Genomic DNA, 7,048 nt, shown 5'->3' with positions numbered 1-7,048 from the left:
ATTAAATGTTATTTTTAAAACCCATGAAATTGTTTGCCAAATAATTACATTATTGTGCTAATTTGTTCTTCTTTTATTACTAGTGAATTGAGTATTTTAATCAATTGTGTCCTAGAGCACGAATATGCAACTTATGTTCTTTGCCCAAAACGTTTCTATTTTAGATGGGTATTTATATTTGTTATAAAAAGCTGAAAGTCAAAGAATCAGATGCCATATATTTTATTTTCCCAAATTATATAGTTGAGAATCTTTTATTTTCTTAGAAGTACAGGACAATTTGACAACTTTGGGCTCAGCTGAAGAGGAGAGAGGTACGTGATATTACCATCTAAGAGTGACCACAGATGGAAGTAAACGGGGGAGGAAGCATGTCTAGCTTGAGATCCAGTCCCTGAGCTCCTTTTCCTACCCCTGGAAGACATTCCTCCAGTGTCTTAAGGCTTTGGCTCACCTTCAGGCTGCGTGGGCCCCCTCTTAAGGAGCCTGGAGCATTGTGCGGCCCCTTTAAGAGTCCAGCTCCTCCCCGCTCCAGGGAAAGTTGCAGCTTTTTCCGCCTCCTGGGAGAGTGAGTTGGGCCAGCTGCCCGGCGCAGGGTTGCGGTCTTCCCGGAGCCAGAGACCCTCCCTTGAATCCGACACTGGGACGACTAGACCTCTCGCGGCACTTGTTGCAGGTGACAGGTAGGTCCGCAGCCAGTGGCCGCCCCTTCGCCCTCTGTACAGGACTCTTTCTGGACCCCCAGCCCCTTTTCGCTGCTAAAACGCCCCCACCCCCATATCAGAGACTTAAGTCCTTCTCTAGCCCCCTTCCGTCTTTCCTTCTCCTTAGCTGACCGACTGTACCCTCCGTCCTTTGGGTCTCTTTGGACCGCACCCCCAACGCTTTGAGTCCCGTCTGCTTGGGGCGGTCCCTCCTGCCATGGACTTCTTCAGTCCGGTTCCCTCGCCCACACGTAGTCAACACGGACCATATCTCTCGAGGTGCTGCCTCATCCCTGTCATCCCTGGTGCGGTGTGCTTAGACTTTTCCCGCCAGCCGAGCCCCTCCAGAGAGTTGGCCGGGTGGGCGGGGGTGGGGCCGAGCTCCTAGCGGGAACTGTACTCCAGACGTCCTGTCACCTTTGGTTTCTCTCACAGAGCTCCCTAGTCGCAAGGGGTCTCTGCCCTGCCCTGTCTGTGCTCAGACCTCGAGGCGTTGGCTTCCCTGTCCTCAGCTGGTCATCCACAGGTAAAAGCGGGAGGCCGGTTGGTTCTGCCTCAGTGAGCTCTCTGCGCTTGGGAATGGGGGTTCCAGATCTGTGCTCTGGGGCTGAACTGCTTTATCTTGCTGCCTGTCAAGCAGGCTGTGGTGATTTGCTCCTGGGGGAGCACTTCCAGAGCCCACACTAGGGCATAGAACACTTCTATCTTCTGTGATGGTTTGTAAAGGGCAGAAGGTATTTCTCCTGCCCTTAATGTTGAATAAGATGGGGTTTTGGTGGTGAAATAAATCGATTAGAATTCTGGTGGCTTTAAAAAATAATCAGTTCCTCACTAACCATTTCTTCCCCTAGTATTCTGCTTCTTCAGGACCAGAGGATCTAGCATTCCACATATTGCTTCTGGCTGGGTGACCCTAGATCCTGTACATTTGTGGCAGAAATTAGTCTTCAGTACTTCCTGGACCTCCTATTTTTAACTGGCTTCTTTTCTGCTCTTTCAGTTCCCCACCCCCACCACTCATAAATCCGTTACTTGTAGGGAAAAATGACCTAAAATATTTGTAAACTGTTTACCCCCAATAACTATGTCTATTGCAGAGTTGTGGCCCTAATAGCATTTCTGGTTCTTTCTCTCTCTCCCGTGTGTGTGTGTGTGTGTGTGTGTGTGTGTGTGTGTGTGTGTGTGTAAGCCCCTTCAAAAAATGCTAGTAGAAAAAGCCCACTGATGACTTATGAGGCTCTTTGGGTAGGGGATGAATATTTCTGGTAACACAATTTCAAATGTTTTACTCTAAGTTAAAGCAGTGACATGGAGCTTGGAGGCCTGTTCTAGGGTAATTTATCAGTGAGTGTATATAGCATTCTGGTTGGTACTCTGAGCATTTCCCCTTAAAGTCTGCTCCTGATAATGGTTGTTAGAATTATTTATTGCTAGGCATGATAATAAGTTCTTTACATAATTATCTCATACAATTCTCAAGATAACTCAATGCAGTACGTTATGGTTATAACGAGGATGATGGAGATTTGGAGGTTAAGTGCCTTGCGCTAAATCACTCTCTGATGGGGGCACAGTTTATGTTCCTATCCCGTCACATTATCACTACTGTCTTGGATGTTAGGAACACTAATAGCTCAGGGGTGAGGACTAAGTAATTAAAAACTTCTCTTTTAAGCTCAAGCATATGTTTTGGCCTTTAGTTTCATCATAGGTGCACTGTGGGGGCTTTGGACTACTTCCAGCACTAATGTCTTACCCTCTTCATTTCCAGTGTAAGGCTGCTTGCCATATTGTCACTACAAAAACATACTTTTGAGTGTACCTGGATGAATGAAATTTGGGCTTTTAACTCAGTGTTAACTGTACTGAAGTTAGGAGAACATGACCCTGGATTCTAGGGATGTACAACCGACTCAGCTTCATCAGCTCCTGATGGCTAGGGGAGAAATAATGGGGTGGTAGGTGATAAGAATTTCCCCACATCCATGCCTTAGAGCATGAGGGTGTTGGTGTACTTGTTTTATTATGGGATGAATACAGTATCTTAGGCCATAATAATGGGAAGGAAGATGTCTTCCCCAACTGTAGCTCCGGGAATTTCAGCAAACTGTTCTCTTTTGTTTTTCTTCCTGAAAAGCTGATTTGTCACCCATACCCTTATCCTTGCCATTAATTCTTGTTCATCTCTCAAGATTTAGCTCTAAAGTCACTTCCTTTGTGACAACCTTACTGAACATACACTCCCTTCCCGCAAGCAGAATTACTAGTTATCCTGTTTAAAGCAATTTATTTACTCCTCAATAAAGCCCTTAACACCACTCTTGGTTGTTTTTGCACCTGGAAGGTTGTAACCTTTCTAAGGGCAAGGTCTGGATGTTGGAACTCCCTTTGTCTTAAGCACAAGAGATTAACTGTTCTAGGAACTGGGAATACTATGCTTTCAAGGGGGTTGACATGTGGTGATGATGGGATTGAAACACCATCTTGAGGCACTTGAATCCCCATAGTTGGGAATTTGTATTGAAATGTTACCTTCATAGCAAGGCATTCCATGACTATTGTATTTAAACTTGCAACCCATTCCTGAACATTCTTTATATTCCTTTCCTACCTTGTTATTGCTTATTATTTGTTTCCTCCCCCTCCATAACATAAAGTTCAATTGGACAGTGACTGCTGTCTGTTGTATTCACTGGTAGACCCCCAGGACTCAAAACAGTGCCTGGGATATCATTGGTGCATACACATATTTGTGAAATGAATTAATGAATGACATTCACATTCTAGGATCTGGCACTCTTTTGTATGCTCCTGGGCCTGAAATTAAACCTGCCCAGTTTGTCACCCTACAGGTGTAAGGTTGCCCCAGGCCCAGTTCTCTTATAGCTTTCCTTCTACTGAGTTTTGCTTTGAGATTTCATTCCTGACGACAACTTTGACCTAGTTGGAAGTGCTTCCTCTCTCTTTTTCTAAAGCATAGGTCTCTGGATGGAAACTTCTAAAGTATAAAAGTAAAAATGCAAAGATGTTATGCTTCTTGGTGGTAGGAATGAGGGCTGCACATTAGGAGGAGGGGATGTGGATTGTCAGATGTCCTGAGGCATTTTGGGCACTTGGCAAGCTCAGGAAGAGGTTGAAGAAAGTTACTATGCAACAGGGAAGTGAACAGCTTAAAAGAATAATAGATGCCACAAATTAGGCTTCTGGCCTCAAGTCACCCTTAGCCTTTGAGGTGTGAAATAGTTACTGAATTATAAACTTTATGGTAAAGCAGTAGCTGAGTGTGACTTGTGTAGTACTTGACTAATTCTATACTAGGTTCTATACTAGGAGGACTATGCAAGTGGGGAAAACTATTGTGTGACAGGAAACAAAAAAGTGCTATTTCGTTTAAATGTGTTTTGAAAGGTTCAGGAAAAGGCCAGAATCCCTTCAAAACAGGCTTGGTGCTGGGTGCAGTGGCACATGCCTGTAATCCCAGTGGCTTTGGAAGCTGAGGCAGGAGGATTGTGAGTTCAAAGCCAGCCATTACTCTAAGCAACTCAGTGAAACCCTGACTCTAAATAAAATACTAAATAGGGCTGGGGATGTGGCTCAGTGGTTCAGTTCCTCTGAGTTCAATCTCCAGTACCAAACAAACAAACAAACAAACAAAACAAAAACCAGACTTGGGGGCTGGGGCTGTAGCTCAGTGGTAGAGCACTTGCCTAGCATGTGTGAGGCACTGAGTTCGATCCTCAGTACCAAATAACAATAAACAAATAAAATAAAGGCATTCTGTCCATCTACAACTATAAAAAAAATTTAAAAAACAGACTTGGAAGGAATTGAGCCCTGGAAAAGGTGGTAATTATTTTACCATTTAATATATGCTAATTTTTTTGAAACTCAAGTTTGTACAAGAAACTACTCAATCTTTTGAACTTTTGAACTTGTACAAACTCAAATTTGTACAAGAAACTACTCAATTTCTCCATGAACTTCAAACATTTGGAGTTACCCAGAACTCAAATCAGTGGAGTTTTCTTGATCCTAGAGGCTCTCATTTAGCCTCAAAGCTTTAAATAGTATCTATCAAGGTACATGTCACTCCCAAATTTATATCTCTGACCTGGACTTTTCTTATAAGCATTAGTTTCATATCTTCACTGAACTATTTGACATCTCTTCTTGTCTGTTTAATAATATCTCAAATATAACATAGCTAAAACAACTCCTCATTGCATTCACATTCTCAACCCCTTCCTTTAGCTTCCCTTATCTCAGTAAAATGGCACCATCATCCATTTAGTTGCTTAACCCAAGAACATGGGGTCACCCTTCATTCCTTTCTTTTTCTTACACCACCGCCACATTTAATTCACAAGGAAGTCCTGCCAATCTGATTTTCAGACTGTATCATGTATTCTGCCACAGCCTCCACCTCCTCTGCCTATGACCCTAGTCCAAACCACAAGGCTGCAATGAATATCCTTGCATAATACTTAAGGATATACACACATAAGTATTTCTGAGGGTTGGCTTTCTAGTAGGAGAATTTTTGGGTCAGGAAGATGTTGATCAAAGAGTACAGAGTTTCAATTAGACTGGAGGAGTATATTTTAGTGATCTATTGCATTACATGGTGACCATGTTTAATAATAATGTAGAATATACTTAAAATTGTTATATGTGTGTGTGTGTATTTTTCGTGGTTGTGGGGTTGGAACCCAGGACCTTTCATGTGCTAGGCAAGCACTTTATCAATGACCTGTATTCCCAGCCCAAGAATAGATTTTTGACATTCTTACCACAAGAAAAAATAAATGGGTGAGATGATAGGTATGTTAATTAGCTAAACTGAATCTTTCTAAGAATGCATAGACCTAAATATCAAATTGTTTCTCATAAATATAGACAATTATCACATCAATTAAAAATAAATAAATAAAATATTTATACATTTAATATTTTGAATAGGCAAAGCCAAAGAGACATCCTCCTATGTATACTAGTCAAGCTCAATACTACTGAGCTATGTCCCTAGTCTGTGACAGTCTTCTGAATTTTTGCCAGTCTGATGTGATGGGAAGGAGTCAGTAGAGCATGAGGAACCAGAAAAGTCTTTTAATTTTGCTTTGCTTTAACTACAGGAGAGAGATGAAACAATTTATATATAGATAGCAGAGAGCTTGATGATGCAAGGTCCTTGAACAAGTTGAGGGCGGGTGGGGTGTGTGCATCGCAGAATGAAAAGGGAGAAAAGATGAAAAGACTGGCCTCAGAGAAAGGGAGGTAGTTCTTTCATTGAAATGGGAGGGAAAGAGTGCAGGACTGATGAAGCTGTGGAGAAGGAACTGTGTAAAGGTAGTATTTTGAAGGTGACACCCCCTGTTTACAAAGGTCTAAAATGGCATATGAGTGAGATGAAAAGAACTCTGTAGGGGTACATTATCAAAATTATGCATATATAGATTAAAGTATCATGTTATACACCACAAATACATGCATTTTTGTCAATTATACTCCCATAAAGCTAGAAAAATAAACAAAAAGAGGCTTGGATAATTTGAATTTGTCTCTACCTCCAGTCACAGAACCTGTCTATCCCATTCTCTTTAGTGGCACTCATTTCCCCAGGTCTAGAAATAAAGTGCAGAGAATCTAGTTTAAGGAATTTGTCTGGGTGACTATGACTGAAATATGAGAAGGCAGGAGATTGGATGGTGCTAGCAAAAGTAGACTTGAAATGATGGGCCACTGTGACTTTCTTATCTGGGTGACCAGACCTTGAACAGGAATAATTTGTAAGAGATATGACATTTCCATGGTGTCTACACTGTTTACTTGTTTGTAGCTCTACCAGTTTAGGCATTAGAATAGCTTTAGTATCAGTGTCTTTAACTGTTGCTAGCACCTTATCAGAAAGTATGGATTGATTTACTGAGAATGTACAATCTGCCCACTGATTGCCTACCTTATGCCAGGATCCTGCAGTAGGTCTGTCCGTCCGTCCGTCCATCCATCCATCCATCCATCCATCCATCCATCCATCCATCCATCCATATACTTGAGATGTTGTAGAGATGAAGGTAGACAATGGCTTTTTTTGGAGCTTATTTCAGCAGAGTAGGCATATGTAAATTGTAATTAATTATTATTTGCAGGCCGGGTGCAGTGACCCATGCCTGTAATCCCAGTGGCTCTGAAGGCTGAGGCAGGAGGATTGTGAGTACAAAGCCATCCTCAGCAAAAGCGAGGAGCTAAGCAACTCAGTGAGACCCTGTCTCTAAATAAAATACAAAATAGGGCTGGGGATGTGGCTCAGTAGTTGAGTGCCCCTGAGTTCAATCCCCAGTCCCCCT

At 42.3% G+C, this 7,048-nt stretch overlaps 1 protein-coding gene across 3 annotated transcripts in view; it reads left to right on the top strand.

Moving 5' to 3' along the window:
* The first annotated feature begins 527 nt into the window (after positions 1-527).
* Sytl4 (synaptotagmin like 4) overlaps positions 528-7,048 on the top strand; it is a 63,024-nt gene continuing 56,503 nt past the window's right edge. For 2 of the 3 annotated variants that reach the window (XM_040283651.2, XM_040283648.2), the window contains exon 1: positions 528-683. The gene's annotated coding sequence lies outside the window, so the exon portion shown is untranslated. Of the gene's footprint in view, positions 684-1,139; positions 1,231-7,048 lie in introns of all 3 variants that reach the window. The other variant, XM_040283649.2, reaches the window with a different exon arrangement.

Source organism: Ictidomys tridecemlineatus, chromosome X, assembly GCF_052094955.1.
Source record: "Ictidomys tridecemlineatus isolate mIctTri1 chromosome X, mIctTri1.hap1, whole genome shotgun sequence".
In the NCBI taxonomy this organism is placed as follows: Eukaryota; Metazoa; Chordata; class Mammalia; order Rodentia; family Sciuridae; genus Ictidomys; species Ictidomys tridecemlineatus.
This window is presented reverse-complemented; position numbering and strand designations above follow the sequence as displayed.